Source organism: Gossypium hirsutum, chromosome D10, assembly GCF_007990345.1.
Source record: "Gossypium hirsutum isolate 1008001.06 chromosome D10, Gossypium_hirsutum_v2.1, whole genome shotgun sequence".
NCBI lineage: Eukaryota > Viridiplantae > Streptophyta > Magnoliopsida > Malvales > Malvaceae > Gossypium > Gossypium hirsutum.
The window spans coordinates 54,719,943-54,741,564 of record NC_053446.1 but is presented as its reverse complement, the minus strand read 5'-3'; positions in this window follow the sequence as shown (position 1 = coordinate 54,741,564).

Genomic DNA, 21,622 nt, shown 5'->3' with positions numbered 1-21,622 from the left:
AGTTTACTCTTGAGACGTCTAATCGCCTGTAGATGCCTAAGCCACAGACATTCCAACTAAGGATTTTCATTGTTCTCGATTGGCCTACTTGAAAGCGAGAACCGATAATTCATTAGAAACACCCAACTCTATCGAACTCACATTAACATGACCATTTAGATTCTCTGTATTAGAAATCATCCATATTTATGGAAAGTCAAAGATATGGGTATTAAATAAAGTCAAAGATATGTGTATCAAATATTGGAAAGTCAAAGTTATGGATATCGAGATATTGGCATAAGAAATCTGAGATATTTGAAATATTTGGTCCCTAATTGTAAAGTGACTTTGCAAGTTGATCCCTGAACCTCAACTATAAATAGACATAACCATCTCTCATTCTGTATCTCATATTTGCCATTCTCTACTTAAGGCATTGTTCTCTCTCTCTCTCTCTCTTTGTAAATTCTCACTTGTATTTTGGAGTGAAATATATTTGGTAGTGCCCGAGGACGTAGGCAAAATTTTGCTGAACCTCTTAAATTCTTGTGTTCTTTATTGTATTATTCTGCATGAATTGTGAGTGTGATTGTAGTGATTTATTGTGCTATTAAATTACAATTGAGGAATATTCTGGCTAGGAAAGACTTGGTACTTAAGCGATCCTTATGATCTACCTCTCTTTCCTGGGAATTGAACTTAGTGTGATTTTTTAGAACAATAATTTTACTCTTTTACACGCTTCCACACAACACCTTGCTTGAGTACGTTGTCTCTTATTTCCATCAACCACCTTCAAAGGGTTATCCTCCATGTCCGAACCCAATTCTATGCTCACGTCCAAATTAGTCCTTCCAAACACTCCCTTCCTACCTATTTGATTTGGGAATTGCATCTCTCTCACCCCTTCTACCCAAATTTCCTCCTTCAAGTCTCCTTTTGTAACCATTTACTCACAATCACTGGCCCCTCCTTGATGCCGCCTTTAATGAAATATCCCACCCAAGCTCCACCATCTGCGTCCCAAATGTTACCCGTATCAGACAAAAGCCCTCCCCATGACCAAGCTTCCCACAGAAAAAGTAAAACAACATTAGTTTCTAATACTGAAAATAAACATAAACTGAACAATTTTGATCTAACACAATTCGCTTCTTCAGCTTTAGTGGAATCCAAACATTTACTTTCACTTGTATTCTCATAAACCTACCGGTCCCCCTTAAGATCAAAGCAGTGTCATACTCCATAAAAGTACCAATGAAATTCCCAAACTGGCATGCCATACCCTTTAACATAAGTCCCATTGGTAGATTGTGGATCTAAACCCAAAAAATTGAATAATTTAAAGGCACTTCTAAAGGGTCTTCCCCTGCTCCAGTTTGTGAAAAATAATCAAATGTCTATGAAATGTCCGCGACATACCTTCACTAACCCTCTTCAGATCTATCTCATAATAAAATCAAAACAAGTACCTCTTTTCCCCAATATCTGAAATAGCAACTCCTCCCAATGGATGCCATAGATCTGCAAGTGTATTCCTCATCGAAGGGAAGTGTACCACACTATCCTTTAACACCCTTCCCACAAAAAAAAAACTTGTAATCCTCTTCAATCACATCTACTTTCCCTTGCCATTCGGATGGTGCTTTTTCTTCCTCAGAAATATTTAAGTTAGCCAGATCCTCCTTCATTTTACCCCTTAGCAAAACAATCATTAGATTTGAATATCCCCACAAAATTGTTAAACCTTAGACAAACATCGAATAACGTGATAACCAGTAGACGAAACTGTGCTAACCTAGCAAAATTTTTTTGGAACTCTAATATATACATATTTTATATGAATATAACCATGGTATCAAAATATGAATATATAAAAAATTTTTATCGTATGAAAACTATATATTAATTTATAATACTCTTTAACATAAAAAAACTATATTAAATATGGTATAATACTCATTAACACATTAAAAAACTATATTAAATATGGTTCTACTTAAGGCATGACATAAAATTTAGAAAGGAAAATCTTGACGAAATATAACATGAACACGACACAAAAATATAGAAATGCATAAATATTACATAAAATGATAAAAATCAATAAATATCATGTAAAAATCATATAAATAAACAATACCTTAAATACATAAAAATGCAAAACACTTGATATCTTTCAATATTTATACTATTATTACCAAGTCCCAACTCGGTTAAGAGAATGTGTAAATAAATTATATTATTGCGAAGGTAATTTTTCTTTTTATATTTTTAATAAAATCAATAAAACTTTTACATATAGTTAGATTTGAATCCATGTCACCAACATATTTAGAATCTTTTCTTTACAATGTTAACCAAAGCTTCATTTTTTTTTACATTTCAATGGTATTATACAAATTGTTTGGCCCACATTTTTTGTATAGATATATAATTTTGTTGATTGAGTTTGTGGCACAAATCATCTTGATACCAGCTCAAGAAAAATGACAATAAATAAATTAAAGCTCATTTAATATTATATGATTTATTTACCTATTAAATTTCATTTTACTCACAATTTAAACTTATTTTTTATTTTAATTTATACACATTATATATGTTATTATATTTTTATACCTTACATTCCATTATTTATTATATGCTATTTTTAAATACACACTTATGTTCTAAATACGTGATTTTCACACATATATGTTATGGGCAGTGGATTAAAACTCGTGAGGAATGCGTACAAGATGTCCTATTGAGGTAAATTGATAAAATGGGGGCTCATTAGACCCATTTGAATTAACCCGATTCGTGGAACATGTGAAGAAATCCATCTACTTGAAGCATTTGTGGTCCAATGAAACACTTAGGGGGAATTAGGGTTGCAATGGTAAATATGGAAACTAAATTTAGAAGATTTTTAATCTTATAAGATTTGATTTTCTAATCTTAGGGAATTGTGTAAATCCCTTAAGAATCTCAATAGTAGATAGGCTTTAATTTCGACTATCAATGTAAAGAAAATTATTTCATTGGATATGAGAGAGCTCGACAATAAATAAAGGTCTTCCCCTTTATTTGTAATCATCCTATTGTACTTCATTATTAGGTAATAGAATATTTTGAGAGCATTTACTCAAACACCTTGTGAGTGCTACTTTCTTGTGGTTTTTTCTGTTCTCTCATTGCTTTTTTGTTTTTCAGTTGCTTTCATTTTATATTCGGTGCCTCACAAAATTTCTATTGTAAATTCTCACTTTTTGAGAGCTAAGCTGACTTAAGGGAATTTCAACCCAAGAATTTGCCTAAGGTTGCATGGATTGCCAGAATAAAATTCTAGCTTTATGACAGTTGGTATTACAGCTAAGGTTTGAAGGTGTCAATCAAGATTCGAAAAGTCGAGCCTGGAAAGACTCGTGGAGGGGGTAGGAAAGCTAGCTGATCGAGGGATATGCTGTCAAATTTGGAAAATCGAGTGGTGATTTGTCATAATTTGATGCATCAGATTAGACTCTCCATTACACTTAATGAGCTTATTCTCAAGCAATTTGAAAGTATTTTCTGTGCTTTTACTTAGTTGTAGTTCATTGCTTTAATAAGTGAATTAGTTTCATGCTACTGTTAAGACCCAATTTGGTCAAACACGCCGTAGGGACCCTAATGATTGATTGAGTGTTTTAGGGAGTCAACAATGACCCAAATATGAACAAAAACATCACCTAGAAAAGGGATGTCCTAATATTGAAGCATAGAAGTCGTGATACCCCCTTGACAATACTGAAACAAAGAGGATTGAGGCCATCTGCAGTGGTGTCATGATACCAACCTTAGGTATCGCAATACACAAGCTCCTAATGATCTTCCATGTCAAGATTGACGTAGGTATCACGATAGCAAACCATGTTATCGTGACATCCTTAACGAGAGGAGACAAAAAATGACTGCAAGGGTAGTCCTTGTCCAACTTCAACACCAATCAAATTTAGATGTTGAAAGGCATTTGGGTCACTAGAAATTGGGTTGCAATTAGATCAACATCCACTTTTGGATGAGAAAAAAGAGAAAGCTTTTAGTGTAGGCTTTGTTACATATCTTTAGTGTAAGTTTAAGGTTTACTTTTTCATCTTTTTAATGTTAGTTTACTTTTATGAATTTTTTAGTTTCTTAGTGGTAGTTAAGTTAGTTGTTAATGTAGCTTAGTTTTATTTACTTATTTAGTGCTTCAAACCTTTGTGTAATTTTATTTTACTCCTTAGTTTTAATATAACTGGATTTCATTTGAGTTTGATTGTTAAAAATATGATTTTTAAGTGTTCTTTTACATTTCCGTTGCTATTATTTTCATTATCTCTAAGCTTTTCTCATTTTTACTGTGTTTGCCATTGATGTTCATTTGCTTGCTTATTGGGTTTTTGGTTACTTAAATATGATTAGGGTTGACTAAATATAAGGTGGTTGATTGGTGAAAATGTTGTCTAGTTAATTTTTGGTAGAGGGATTAAATCACAAAATTTTCACTAAACCTAATAGATTTCAAAACTTAGGATTGACGCTCCTAAAGGAAAATTAAGATAAGTGAGATCGAGAGGAGATCTTATCAGGCATCAATTCGATTGTCCCAGGTTAGTTTTGTGAGGTCAAGGGATAAAATAGACTAATTTGTTTAACTTGGTGAAATTGAGGTCGAGGGTAAAATAAAACCAGCTTAGGAGTATTAGTGATTTAGATCCCTAATTCACAGGTTAACCAACAACATGGAAATGAACCAACCATTGTTTGTTATTAATTCTGTTAGTTTTGTACTTTCCTAGTTTTACAATTTGGTCATTTTGCGTGTTAAGTAGTTAATTAGAGTAATTCACCTCCAAATTATGTTTCGCTATAAAATAGAAAGTAGCAAGTAGCAACTAGACTCCTTTCTTGTATGCTTGTTGAATATAAATCATTAAATTGCAGACTCTTTTGGGTTCGATCCTTGGAATACTCCAGTGTTCCACTGTAACAATACAAATATTGTAACTGATCTATCACACTTCTAGGTATCGTGATATTTATAATTGTAATAATGTTTATTTCTTAGCCATGGTGTTCGCACACCGGTAGGTGAGGCGGTCAAGTAGCTCATCTCGAGGAATCCATGAGGGATTTGAGGAAGACACTCAAGGTAGTCAAAAGACACATCAATGGGTTGGACTTGATAGAGCTACTCAGGGAAGTTGTGTTGAAGACTCTCGATTCCAATATGGAAGCAATGCGAGGGGTGTTCAATTCCACTACAGATATGGTGATGGCTTTGAATGAGGAAATAAGGCCATGAAAAAGGATTTGAACACGAGAATTGAGGAGCTTGAGGGAAAGCTCGCTATGTGTCGAGTCGCTGTGGGTAAAGGGGTGTTGGGTGCAACACTAAACTGCGAGATACATATGTTAAAAATAGAGAAGTTTAAAGGGGAATGGTTCTCAAGGGGAGTGGACAACTTATGAGAGAAGGAGCAATACTTCTGTGCTGTGGGCATCAAGGATAATGATGTAAATTTAATTATTGTTTCTAGATATTTTACTAATTTTACTCTATTATTGTGGCGTTGTAGGTCTGTAGATGAAAGTAGTGGTCAGGCCGCAATTAAGACTTGGGAGGAGTTCTGAAAATAATTCAAGGAGCAATTTTCCCTATAATATGCTGAGAAGAAGGCTTAAGCTAAATTACATTAGTTCTCATAACAAGGCACAATTAGGGAGTATGTGAAAGAGTTCAGTAAACTGATGATCCACGAATTTGAGTGAAAAAGAAGCATTCTTCTGTTTCATGGATGGGTTGAAGTTGTAGGTGAAATAGGAATTGGAACGTCGAAGGGTCTAAGAACTTTCCAAAACCATGATCGTGGCAGATTCTTTAATCGAGCCCATTCCAAAGAAAGACAAGTTCGAGTCTTTCAAGCCCAAAGAAAAGGACAATAGTGGGGAAGATGAAGAATGACATGTAGAGTATAGTAATGCTAGTGGTGGCACTAGGAAACCACATAATCTGAAGGGGAAACCAAACAACTAGCAGAATGAAAAGTAGAGTGAGATATAATGCTTCTTACGTTGTGGATCACATAAGGTGTGAGATTGCCCATAGTGATCTGAGTTTCTGTGATCAACAAAGAAGAGAAAGTAGAGCCCAATAAAGAAAGGTTATTGAATCTTGGATAGATGATAATCAAATCTACTAAAGCGAAGAAGGACCACAAGAAGAAAGGGTTGATGCTTGTGGACATCAACATCGTAGGCCGAAGGAAGAACCCCCTTGTTGATACTGGGGCATCTGACTTGTTTATATCAGAAAATGATGCGGGTAAACTTGGTCTTTCAGTTAGCAAATCGACTAAGAAGATCAAGATAGTTAATTCCAAAGAGGTCTAAACTGTGGGAGTAGCATAAGGAGTTGAGCTACAAATTGGCGAGTAGAAAGACAAGGAAGATTTCGAGGTAATTCACTTAGATGATTACGAATTTGTGGTTAGCTTAAATTTCCTTGACAGGATTATGTTTTTGTTGGTTCCTTTTGCCGATTGTATTTGTATCTTGGATACTCCTCAGCAACAATGTGTTGTGTTAGTGAGTTGTGAAGAGAGGTGTGGACCAAGGTACTGTCTGCAATCCAGTTAGCCGACAAATTGACGAGTACAAAATCATGATGCATCAATTAATACATGAATAATATTGAAAATTAAAATTGTATTTGTTTATTTATTTTTATACTAAAGATTTAATTGGGATGTGTCTAAAAATAAACACACTACACTAAAATGTAAAATTTTAAAAAAAAATTTCATACATACTATTAAAAGATAATAAAAAATAAAATATAATTAAAAAACCCATTCACTTGATTATGATTATCAAAGAAAAAATCTCTACTCACACCTCAACTTCTTTTATTAGAAAAATAGAAAGAGGCTAAATCCTTAAAATTTTATATTGAATGATGGATTATTATTAATTTTGAATTTATTTAAATAATAGATTTTTATTTGTTAAGTTTATTAATGAGTATTTTATATAATTGATGAATATTTTATATTTTAATTTTATTAATTATTATTAAATTTAATATTTGTAATATATTTATATACATATATTAAATATTTTTTAAAAATATTGATAAATGTGAAATGGTACACCAAAACAAATCAATGTCCATTTGTATCAGTTCCAGTAGAAAAATAGTGTGCCACCTAGCAATAATTTATAAAATGATATTTGTTATGAAATAAAAAAATAGAAAAATAAAAAGATATTTTACTGATCAATTGGGAATGTATATTGTAACACCCCTTACCCGAGACCATGGTCGGAGTCGAGCATGAGGCGTTACTTGACTTAACTTAAAAGTTCGGGGCATAAAAATTTACTTTCAAATTTAATTTCATCATTCATAATAAAGCTGTCCTCCTGTACAGCAGTCACTAAAATAATTATAATTCAAGCTACAAAACTCGAAATTTAGATCCGTAAATTTTCCATAAAACTAGACTCATATATCTATTCATCATAAAATTTTCAGAATTTTTTCTTTAGCCAATTAGTACAGTTTATTAGTTGAAGTCTCCCCTGTTTCACTAATCGACTATCCTAACCACTCATCACTAAAATTTAGTTATCTCTTATTAAAGGCTTCATATGGTGATTAAACTTATTTCTACTGAAAATAGACTCATTAAGGAGTCTATACATATAAATTATAACTCAAAATTCCTTCTGTACAATTTTTAATGAATTTCTAAAGTCAGAACAGGGGACTTCAAAAACATTCTTGCCCTGTTTCACTAAAATTCAAATATCTAAAAGTATATAATTCTTTTGCTTACTCCACTTCTTTTATATGAAAGTAGACTCTTTCAGCTTTAATTTCATATCTCACTCAACTTCTAATTCTATTTCCACTATTTTTGGTGATTTTTAAAAGTTACATCAATGCTGCTGTCCAAGAACTGCTCCATTGCAATTTAAAAAAAAAAAATTCAATATAACCCCTTTATAATTGTCTAACCTTCCCTGCAAATTTCAAATCACAACCAATTCCAGTATTTCATCTACTTCATTTAAATACTAATGAAGTTCAACCAATCAACCATTTCAAACTAAAAACATGTATATATTTCGATATCTAACGCAACCATAACATTCAAATTTACTTTTCACTTCAATTCCCTATACATGCCATATAAATCCAAAAAGTTGCTTAACATAAACTACCGGAGTATATCTGGATAGTGTGATTCTTGATGTAGATCCGATCCTCCGAATGTATAAATACGTTAATCTACAAAAACAATAAACACACACATGTAAGCTTATAGAAAAGCTTAGTAAGTTCATAGGCATAAAACATAAATCTTACCAAACACTTGTACACTTATACAATATACACCATTACTAAATTTACCTGTCAACCACAATCTTTGGTGAGTTCCTTGGTATAAACTCACTACTACTTATTCTTTTACCATAATTCCTTTGGGCCCATTTGTCACTTACCATCCTTGATCAAAATTAAGGAACGGTTACGGAAAATTGAGTACTTCACTTTCACTTTGACATATGACCTCTTATCACTTGTCCTTGATCAGATAAGTGTAGCTAGGCTACCACTTATCACTTTGCCACTTGATCAGATAAGTGTAGCTGAAGCTACCACTTATCACTTTATCACTTGATCAGATAAGTGTAGCCACTTATCACTTTGTCTCTTGATCAGATAAGTGTAACCACTTATCACTTTGTTTCTTGATCAGATAAGTGTAACCACTTATCACTTTGTTTCTTGATCAGATAAGTGTAGCCACTTATCACTTTGTTTCTTGATCAGAAGTACTCAAATCCGGTGTTCCACTTAATTTGATCATTTATTCGATTTTCACATTTTTATTTTATTCTCATTTCAACAATAAATACATTTCATCATACATTGTATAATTCATGAAATTAACATTTAATCATTAAATTTCAGCCATATGAACTTACCTGGATCGATTTGCAGAATTTGTAAAAGTTCAGGGACTAATCGGCTACTTTTTCTTTTCCTCGACTTGTTTCAGGTTCTCGATCTAAAATGCAAATTTATTCATTCATCAGCATTTAATTCAATTCTAATTCATTTCACAATTTATGCCCTTTAATTTTGAAGTTACACTTTTACCCCAAACTTTACAGTTTTTACAATTTGATCCCTACTCAATTAACCCCTCAATTGATCTAATTTTTCTCAATTAACACCTTTTTCCAACTATTTTAGACTACTACATAGCCTTTCATACTCAAAACCGCAACACCAAACCTTAATTCCCAACTTTTTCACAATTAGGTCCCTAAAATCAATTTCTATCAAAATTACTTAATAAAATCATCATATAACAAAATTAAAGCTTCAATTTCATGTTTATTCATCATAAAAATCCAACACTAATCAATGGTAACTTTCAAAATCAGCCATGGAATCAAAAACTAATGAAATAATTAGTTGGACCTAATTGTAAAAGTATCAAAATCACAAAAATTAGAAGAAATAATCAAGAATTAAACTTACATGATTCAAAAATATGAAAAACCAGCTTATTCCAGACCTCCTATGGCGTTTTTGCTGATAAATTGTGAAGAGATCTCTAGATTTTTCACTTTTGTCTTTGTTTTAAATGTTTAATTTGTTAAGTTTCCAATTTTGCCCCTGTTTCTCCTTACATTCTGCTGATTTTTCTTACCCAACCGTCCAGCCCATATAATTTGGGTCTAATAGCCTTTTAAATCCCTCCACTTTAGTCACTTAAGCTATTTAATCACAATTTAACAAATTTTACACTATTCCCAATTTAGTCCTTTTTAGTTAATTAACTATCCAAACGTTAAAATTTTCTAACGAAACTTTAATACCAACTCAATGACACTCTATAAATATTTCTAAAAATATTTATGGCTCGGTTTAAAATCTTCGAGGTCTCGATACCTCGTTTTTTATTTTAATTATTTTAATATTTATTCCTAGTACACTATTCACTATTTCAAAAATTTTCCTAACTTCACATTTAACTTATACTTACTAAATTTATAATATTTTCTACTCGTTTGTCAGATTTAGTGATCTCGAATCACCATTCCGACACCACTAAAAATTCAGGCTATTACAACTCTCCCCCCCATTTTAGGAAATTTCGTCCCCGAAATTTCGTACCTGGAAATAAATTCGGATACTGAAATCTCATCAATTCCTCCGTTTCCCAGGTTGCCTCCTCAGATCCATGTCGATTCCATAACACCTTAACTAGTGGTACACGTTTATTCCTCAACTCTTTAACCTCCCGAGCTAAAATTTTCACCGGTTCCTCTGAATAAGTCATGTCAGGTTGGAGCTCTATTTCCGTATGAGGAATTACATGTGATGGATCTGATCTATACCGTCTCAACATAGACACATGAAACACATTATGAATATTTTCAAGTTCCCGGGGCAAAGCCAATCTATAAGCTACCGGACCGATTCTTTCAATGATTTCATACGGCCCGATAAATCGTGGGCTGAGTTTTCCCTTTCTGCCGAACCGCAAAACTTTCTTCCACGGTGACACTTTCAAAAATACACGATCACCCACACTAAACTCTATATCCCTTCTCTTCAAATCTGCATATGATTTTTGCCGATCGGAGGCAGCTTTTAAACAATCTCGAATAATACGAACTTTTTCTTCAGTTTCCCGAATCAAGTCCACTCCCACCAGTTTCGATTCACTTAATTCAGTCCAATATAATGGAGTTCTACACTTTCTTCCATACAGAGCTTCAAACGGTGCCATTTTAATACTAGTTTGATAACTATTATTATAAGCAAATTCGGCTAAAGGTAAATACCTTTCCCAGCTGCCGCCGAACTCAAGTATACAACACCTTAACATATCTTCTAAAATCTGAATCACTCGCTCTGACTGCCCATCTGTCTGGGGATGAAAAGTTGTGCTGAAATTTAATTTGGTGCCCAGAGCCTCCTGTAATTTACTCCAAAATCTCGAGGTAAATCTCGGATCTCGATCCGAAATAATAGATATCGGTACCCCATGTAACCTCACTATCTCAGACACATATAACTCCGCTAACTTTTCAAGCTGATAATCTGTTCTGACTGGAATAAAATGTGCCGACTTAGTTAACCGATCAACAATCACCCATATCGAATCTTTCTTCTTCGGAGTTACTGGTAATCCAGATACAAAATCCATCGTGACATGTTCCCATTTCCACTCTGGAATCATAATGGGCTGTAACAACCCTGTCGGCACTTGATGCTCAGCTTTCACCTGTTGACAAATCAAACATCTTGCTACATATTCACAGATTTCTCGTTTCATTCCAGGCCACCAATACATTTTCTTCAAATCACAATACATTTTTGTACTCCCCGGGTGAATAGAACACATACTACTGTGAGCCTCTGATAAAATATCATTTTTCAAGTCTAAATTATTTGGAACACATATTCTATTACGATAATATAACATACCATTTTCATCAATGGAGTATTCTAAGCTTAACTCATTTTGAACCATCTGTCGTTTTAGCATCAATTTTGGGTCTTCATCTTGTAATTCCCGAATCCGTTGAAAGAACACAGGTTTAGCTTTTAATTCCGCTAGTACAGAACCATCCTCATTAATAGATAAATGAGCACTCAATGCCCGTAATGCAAATAATGATGATTTCCGACTAAGTGCATCTGCTACGACATTTGCTTTCCCTGGGTGATAGTCAATGACAAGATCATAATCTTTCAGCAACTCTAACCATCGTCTCTGTCTCAAATTTAACTCTTTCTGAGTCATTAAATACTTCAAGCTTTTATGATCAGTATACACGTAACATTTCTCACCATATAAGTAGTGTCTCCATATCTTCAAAGCAAACACGATCGCTGCCAATTCCAAATCATGTGTAGGATAATTCTTCTCGTGCGGTTTCAGTTGTCGGGAAGCATATGCCACCACTTTTCCTGACTGCATAAGTACACAACCCAAACCACTCAGAGACGCATCACTATATACTACAAACGGTACGCCCGATTCTGGTTGAGTCAACACTGGAGCCTCTGTCAACATCTTTTTCAACTGATCGAAACTCTGCTGACATTCGTCTGACCATATAAATTCAACATTCTTTTGTAGTAATCGAGTCAACGGTAAGGTAATCATTGAGAAATCTTTGACAAATCGGCGATAATAACCTGCCAATCCTAGAAAGCTCCGTACTTCAGTAACATTCTTTGGAACTTTCCAATTTACCACTGCCGCTATCTTACTTGGATCCACTCTTATTCCATCAGCTGATACAATATGACCCAAAAACGCAACTTCCTGAAGCCAAAATTCACATTTGCTGAATTTCGCATATAACTGTTTCTCCCGCAAAGTCTGTAATACAATCCTTAGATGTTGTGCATGTTCGGACTCTGTCTTTGAATAAATCAATATATCGTCAATGAACACAACCACAAATCTATCCAAATATGACTGAAAAATTCTATTCATCAAATCCATAAAAGCAGCAGGAGCATTGGTTAAACCAAATGGCATCACCAAAAATTCATAATGACCATATCGAGTTCGGAAGGCAGTTTTCGGCACATCACACTCTTTAACTTTCAACTGATAATACCCAGATCGAAGGTCTATCTTGGAAAATACTGCAGCACCTTTCAACTGATCAAACAGATCATCAATACGAGGCAAAGGATATTTATTCTTTACCGTTACCTTATTCAACTGCCTGTAATCTATACACAGTCTTAAAGAACCGTCCTTCTTTTTCACAAACAAGACAGGTGCACCCCAGGGCGACATACTCGGTCTGATGAACCCTTTATCTAATAACTCCTGCAACTGCGCCTTCAACTCTTTTAATTCCGCTGGAGCCATTCTGTATGGTGTCATTGATATAGGAGTTGTTCCGGGGATCACATCAATTACAAATTCAACTTCTCTATCAGGTGGTAGACCGGGTAACTCTTCAGGGAACACATCAGGAAATTCATTCACCACTGGCACTTGTTCGAGCTTTAAATCAGAACCCCGAGTATCAAGGATATAAGCCAAGAATGCTTCATTGCCTTTGCGTAATAATCTATGAGCAGAGAGAGCTGAAATAATTCTGACTGTATCGCCCATGTTTTCTGACCCAACTGAGATTACATCTCCTGTTTGACATTTCAAACTGATTTGCTTATCACGACAATTCACCACCGCATCATGTCTCATTAACCAGTCCATCCCCAGAATAATGTCAAATTCCCGAAAGGGTAACAACATCAAATCAGCGGGGAATTCATAGCCTTTCACTTTCAGTGGACAATTACGACATATCAAATTAACCATCACACTATGACCTAATGGATTTGTAACTTGTATATCAAATTCAGTGGACTCAACGAATAAATTCTTTTCAGATGCTAACATAGTGCAAATATATGAATGAGTAGATCCAGGGTCTATCAATGCATAAACAATAACATCATAAAGATAGAAAGTACCAGCAATTACATCAGGAGCCGTAGCTTCTTCCCTTGCTCGAATGGCGTAGGTACGTGCTGGTGCTCTATTCTCTGATCGACCAACTGATTCCCTCGTACCTGAACGGGTAGTCCCTGTAGCACTGCTCTGGCCCGAACGTCTACTTCTTTGAGGAATGGTTCTCTGTATCTCTTTCTGTTCCACTTCATCTTTTTGCAGCCGGGGACAATCTCGAATAAGATGATCAGTAGCCCCACATTTATAACAAGCCCCCATCTTAGTCCTGCATTCTCCGAAATGATATCTTCCACAATATTGACACTTAGGTCGTGAAGCATTCTGAACACTGCTCACACTTGCTACAGGTCTATCGAATACCCTGAAATCAGATTGTCTTGGTCTATCTCTGCCCGATCTCCCCGACACTGATGTAGTTCGATTAATTTCTTCTCTAGATTTCTTCACTGGAAAATCTGAAAATGACTTAGAAGCACCTCTTTTGAATGGCTCTTTACTTTTTCGATCCCGCTGCATTTTTCTATTGTATACTTCTTCAAGCTTTTGAGCACGGTCTGACAGAACAACGAACTCTCGTATTTCATTACCCCCAATCATCATTCTAATTTCATCATTTAACCCTTCTTCAAACCGGATACACATTTCTTCTTCAGTAGATACAATGTCTCGGGCATATTTGCTGAGGTAGACAAATTCTCTTTCATATTCAACTACTGATTTATTTCCCTGTCGTAGGTCGAGGAATTCCCTTTTCTTTTTATCCAAATATCGTCTGCCCACATATTTCTTCTTAAATTCATTTTGGAAAAATTCCCAAGAAATTTTCTCTGCCGGAACCACAGCCTCGATCGTCTCCCACCAACTATAAGCTTCTTCTTTCAACAGAGACACAACACATCTCAAATAGTCATCTGGTGAGCAAGCCATTTCTTTAAAAATTCTTATCAAACTCTGTAACCAATATTCAGCTTTGACGGGATCATCATCAGTCCTTCCCCGAAATTCTTCGGCTCCAAGTTTTCTAAGCCTTTCCAATGGAGAACGCTTACTAGATTCAGTCGTTGTAAAAGGTGGAGGAGCAACCGGGGGTACCATCGATGGAGCAGTAGGGGGAGGAGGTGGTTCAACCTGATTTCTTTCTTGCCTCATTTCAGTATACCACTGATTCATAATCCCATAAATCATATTCTTTAATTCATGCTCTCGCATTTGGGAAATCGGAACATCACTGCTTGCTCTTTGTTCAGAATTCTGTGCTCTACTGTTAACTTCTTCTTGATCAGTACGTTCAGGTAAATTTGACATCTTTATAATCGGAGAGTATCTATAAAAATAACAAAGATTAGATCGGATCATACACATCACACTATCACAGATTTATATGGCATGTATTTCTAAACACTTTACACTTCACACATATTCCGAGGACCGGCTAAACCGGGCTCTGATACCACTAAAATGTAACACCCCTTACCCGAGACCATGGTCGGAGTCGAGCATGAGGCGTTACTTGACTTAACTTAAAAGTTCGGGGCATAAAAATTTACTTTCAAATTTAATTTCATCATTCATAATAAAGCTGTCCTCCTGTACAGCAGTCACTAAAATAATTATAATTCAAGCTACAAAACTCGAAATTTAGATCCGTAAATTTTCCATAAAACTAGACTCATATATCTATTCATCATAAAATTTTCAGAATTTTTTCTTTAGCCAATTAGTACAGTTTATTAGTTGAAGTCTCCCCTGTTTCACTAATCGACTATCCTAACCACTCATCACTAAAATTTAATTATCTCTTATTAAAGGCTTCATATGGTGATTAAACTTATTTCTACTGAAAATAGACTCATTAAGGAGTCTATACATATAAATTATAACTCAAAATTCCTTCTGTACAATTTTTAATGAATTTCTAAAGTCAGAACAGGGGACTTCAAAAACATTCTTGCCCTGTTTCACTAAAATTCAAATATCTAAAAGTATATAATTCTTTTTCTTACTCCACTTCTTTTATATGAAAGTAGACTCTTTCAGCTTTAATTTCATATCTCACTCAACTTCTAATTCTATTTCCACTATTTTTGGTGATTTTTAAAAGTTACATCAATGCTGCTGTCCAAGAACTGCTCCATTGCAATTTAAAAAAAAAAAAATTCAATATAACCCCTTTATAATTGTCTAACCTTCCCTGCAAATTTCAAATCACAACCAATTCCAGTATTTCATCTACTTCATTTAAATACTAATGAAGTTCAACCAATCAACCATTTCAAACTAAAAACATGTATATATTTCGATATCTAACGCAACCATAACATTCAAATTTACTTTTCACTTCAATTCCCTATACATGCCATATAAATCCAAAAAGTTGCTTAACATAAACTACCGGAGTATATCTGGATAGTGTGATTCTTGATGTAGATCCGATCCTCCGAATGTATAAATACGTTAATCTACAAAAACAATAAACACACACATGTAAGCTTATAGAAAAGCTTAGTAAGTTCATAGGCATAAAACATAAATCTTACCAAACACTTGTACACTTATACAATATACACCATTACTAAATTTACCTGTCAACCACAATCTTTGGTGAGTTCCTTGGTATAAACTCACTACTACTTATTCTTTTACCATAATTCCTTTGGGCCCATTTGTCACTTACCATCCTTGATCAAAATTAAGGAACGGTTACGGAAAATTGAGTACTTCACTTTCACTTTGACATATGACCTCTTATCACTTGTCCTTGATCAGATAAGTGTAGCTAGGCTACCACTTATCACTTTGCCACTTGATCAGATAAGTGTAGCTGAAGCTACCACTTATCACTTTATCACTTGATCAGATAAGTGTAGCCACTTATCACTTTGTCTCTTGATCAGATAAGTGTAACCACTTATCACTTTGTTTCTTGATCAGATAAGTGTAACCACTTATCACTTTGTTTCTTGATCAGATAAGTGTAGCCACTTATCACTTTGTTTCTTGATCAGAAGTACTCAAATCCGGTGTTCCACTTAATTTGATCATTTATTCGATTTTCACATTTTTATTTTATTCTCATTTCAACAATAAATACATTTCATCATACATTGTATAATTCATGAAATTAACATTTAATCATTAAATTTCAGCCATATGAACTTACCTGGATCGATTTGCAGAATTTGTAAAAGTTCAGGGACTAATCGGCTACTTTTTCTTTTCCTCGACTTGTTTCAGGTTCTCGATCTAAAATGCAAATTTATTCATTCATCAGCATTTAATTCAATTCTAATTCATTTCACAATTTATGCCCTTTAATTTTTGAAGTTACACTTTTACCCCAAACTTTACAATTTTTACAATTTGATCCCTACTCAATTAACCCCTCAATTGATCTAATTTTTCTCAATTAACACCTTTTTCCAACTATTTTAGACTACTACATAGCCTTTCATACTCAAAACCGCAACACCAAACCTTAATTCCCAACTTTTTCACAATTAGGTCCCTAAAATCAATCTCTATCAAAATTACTTAATAAAATCATCATATAACAAAATTAAAGCTTCAATTTCATGTTTATTCATCATAAAAATCCAACACTAATCAATGGTAACTTTCAAAATCAGCCATGGAATCAAAAACTAATGAAATAATTAGTTGGACCTAATTGTAAAAGTATCAAAATCACAAAAATTAGAAGAAATAATCAAGAATTAAACTTACATGATTCAAAAATATGAAAAACCAGCTTATTCCAGACCTCCTATGGCGTTTTTGCTGATAAATTGTGAAGAGATCTCTAGATTTTTCACTTTTGTCTTTGTTTTAAATGTTTAATTTGTTAAGTTTCCAAATTTGCCCCTGTTTCTCCTTACATTCTGCTGATTTTTCTTACCCAACCGTCCAGCCCATATAATTTGGGTCTAATAGCCTTTTAAATCCCTCCACTTTAGTCACTTAAGCTATTTAATCACAATTTAACAAATTTTACACTATTCCCAATTTAGTCCTTTTTAGTTAATTAACTATCCAAACGTTAAATTTTCTAACGAAACTTTAATACCAACTCAATGACACTCTATAAATATTTCTAAAAATATTTATGGCTCGGTTTAAAATCTTCGAGGTCTCGATACCTCGTTTTTTTATTTTAATTATTTTAATATTTATTCCTAGTACACTATTCACTATTTCAAAAATTTTCCTAACTTCACATTTAACTTATACTTACTAAATTTATAATATTTTCTACTCGTTTGTCAGATTTAGTGATCTCGAATCACCATTCCGACACCACTAAAAATTCAGGCTATTACATATATAATGCTTCTCCAAAGTCTATATTTATAAACATAAGCAATATAATGAAATAAAACTCTATTTCTAATGAGTATTAGAGTCTTAAGGTATATTAAACTTATCTTGATCTTGATGGACATCCACATAATAAAAAAATATTTATAACTTTCCCACTTAAATTTCTATTGGTAGATAATGTGCCTTGTTAAAAATTTACTAAAATAAAAACCCTATAGCACCTCACCCGGCCTAAACGTTACGATCGGATCCTGAGAGATCACACTACTATTTTAAAACTAAAAAATCAGCCTTAATAATTGTGTGATCTGAAAAGTTAAATTTTAACAAACCTCTTACTATTTTTTAGAAAATTCACGTTTAAAGTTGTTCATTTTACAAATAATTACTTAATTGATGACTTAGATTTGCAGCGGAAATTTCAGAGTAGTAAGTTCTGAAAACTGTGACTCTAGTTTAAGAAAACATATAACTTTAAAGTTTAAAGATAATAAATACCAAATCCAACAAAACAAAACAAAATTGAAAAGTAAAGTCCAAATACATTTACACTATCCAAAAAGTCCAGAATTAGTTTAAAATCATGAACTGTCTTTTTATTATACGAGAAACCAATCCGAGCTCTCGCACGTCGCCCAATCCTAAATCAATTGATTACTTGAGAAGTCAAATTATTGGGTGAGCTTACAAAGCTCAGTGTGTAACTCAGCCCTCATGCACATAACATATATCAGAAAATCATACATATTCAATAACTAAACAGACATGTACAACATAGCATTTTTATGCAATACAACAAATTAAACATATCGGATATAGATCCTACCCCCATCCGCTACACACCATCTCTGACAATCCTAACACACCAATTAGGGTAAAATACCCTTCCAACCCCATACACCAAATTAGTGATCATATGTCACTTTACAGAAATATGCAATCAAGCTACCAAATATAGTGTGGTAGACTACTAGAATCAGAAATATGCAGTGTTTAACTAACAAATATAGAAATATGCATAACGTGTTTACCAAAACTTCCTCTGTCACATATCATAACCCAGCCCAATGCACATGCAACAATGACTTAGCCAGATATTCATGTGCACACAGATCAGACATGCTTACATGTTGGAAACATGCTAATAATATACTCAAACTTTTAAACCAGTTACATAATCTATACGACTAGCATGCTTTCAGAAATTACACATACAATAACATAACCACATATTTCATTAATCAGAATCATGCATATCACTTAACAATCCTTACAAATTAGCTGACCTTGAAACGCATTTCAAAACACGACCTTAACCTAATTTACTTAAAATGGGCCCACACAGCCTAGCACAAGGCCAAGCATACGGCCGTGTGGCATCAATAGTAAGGTTTTCAATTTTGCACCGTTCACTATTTTTTAGGATTTTAGTCTCACACCTGACTATGCTGCAATGTTGACACAACAACATCAATTCCAAATACTATAACAACACCAACACAAGTCGATTAGCACAAAACATCGAATCTGAATCAAAATTCGGCTCTTACTTAATTAGAATATTCAACCACAAACAAATAAAACATTTGGTCACTTAACCCAATGAAGGAACAATTTGTACGACTCTCGAATCATCAGAGGAATGTTCATCTCAAGTGTAACACCCCTTACCCGTATTCGACACCGTAATAGGGTACGAGGCATTACCAGAACACATACACTTATAAACATGTGAAACCGAGTTATAAAATTTCATTCAAATTTAAGCTCTTCAAATTTTTAACATGCTTTTATAAATCTTCATGTTATAACTTCAAAATACTATATTTGTAACAAATACGGCTTCTGAGACCCAATACATACTCATGCAATTCAATACTTCATTTCTATTTCGTTTAATTCACGATTCTCATGTTCACGATTCAATTCAATTTCTCAATCCAATATACATTTCAATACCACAATAATTCATTTAATTCAAATCATATCATTTGCAATTTCCATTTAATTCATGTACAGTTCAATTTCATTAAGTTCAATACTACTACATATTTATCGTTTAACTTAACGTCCCCTTTTTGCGTCATTTTACACTTCAAGCATGAACTTAGTATTTCATTTCTTTTCCACTCCCGTTTCCTATGCATATCACACAAGATATAAACATTACACTCAACCATAGTCGCAAGCTAGTCTTTTTTTTAAGACTAACCACATGATAAACTATTTTAATAAAGATTACAAACTTTAAACCTTACCACCCTTTTATGATCACAAGCATATTTACATCTAGGCATTTACCATCTCAATGCATAATTTTATAAATTTAATGTGTCGTAATCTAGCCACAACTTGGCCAAAGCCTAAGCATACATACCAAATATGCTAGCCAAATAAACATATAGTATAAGCATTATAAAATGGATAAGCACCACATTTATTTATGTATCAAACTTACCAACATGAGTTAATTCATAAACCATTTCTAACATTGCTATATGCCAAATCATATACCAAGTATACATCATAAACATACTATGAAACTTTATTTTCTCACATGAACTTTAACCATAACTAATAATGCACAATTATAAACATAATTTCTTTTCAATCGTTTATCGATTATAATCGAGCATATGGCCAATTATACACAAATCCTTCATATGTTCTTTCAAATTTTCCTCCTCCTCCTCTCCATTCCACATCCTTAATGTACATAACACTCTTAGAAATAACATTTTCTATAGTTTCACTATTCACTTACATGTATACTTCAAACTGTCTCTCCGAGTTAGAATCACTATATTATTTTTATCTAGAGCTACAGAGCTCAAAATTAAGAACCGTTAATTTTCCCTAAAACTAGATTCAATAAATTCTTACCATAAATTTTTTTAAATTTTTGGTTTAGCCAAACAGTACAATTTATTGTTTAAAGTTTCCCCTATTTCAATGCTTGACATTTTTGACCTCTCTTCACTAAAAAATAATTATCTCATTGTACAAAATTTAGATTTTGTTTCTGTTTCTTTCTCTTTAAAATATATTTACTAAGGATCCTAAACATATCAAATTTATCCCATAATTATTTTTGTACAATTTTTGAAAAATTTCCAAAGTCAGAACAGGGGATTCTGAACTCATTCTGACTCTATCTAACTAAACTTCGAATATATCAAAATATATAACTCTTTTGCTTGCTCTGTTTCTTTTATGTGAAAATAGATTCATTCAGATTCAATTTCATATATTATTCAGCGTCTAATTCAATTTCCACCATTTTTGGTGAATTTTCAAATTTACACAATTGTTGCTGTCTAAACTGTTTTGTTGCTAAATGTACTGTTTCATAATTTCACTTTTCCACTTTCAATCACAATTCAATTCAACATTCACTTTTCCATTTATATTTCGATATTCAATTCAATTTCACACCTATATTCATTATTCAATTACACTTAGTTAATTTCCTGATGAACACTTTAGAATAATAACAGATACTAGGTGGATTCATCACATAGCAACCACCTTATTAATCAATGATGTTCGGTTCACATAGTAGCCTGCACATAGTACTACACAGGTGACCATTACCATCCAATACACGTAGTAGCCTGCACATAGTACTACACACATGATCGAAACTATCCGGTACGCAAGTAGCCTGCACATAGTACTACACATGCGACCTATCATTCCGGTACATGTAGTAGCCTACACATAGTACCACACACGTGACCATCACTTTCACTTTTACATAGTGGCCTACACATAGTTCGTGC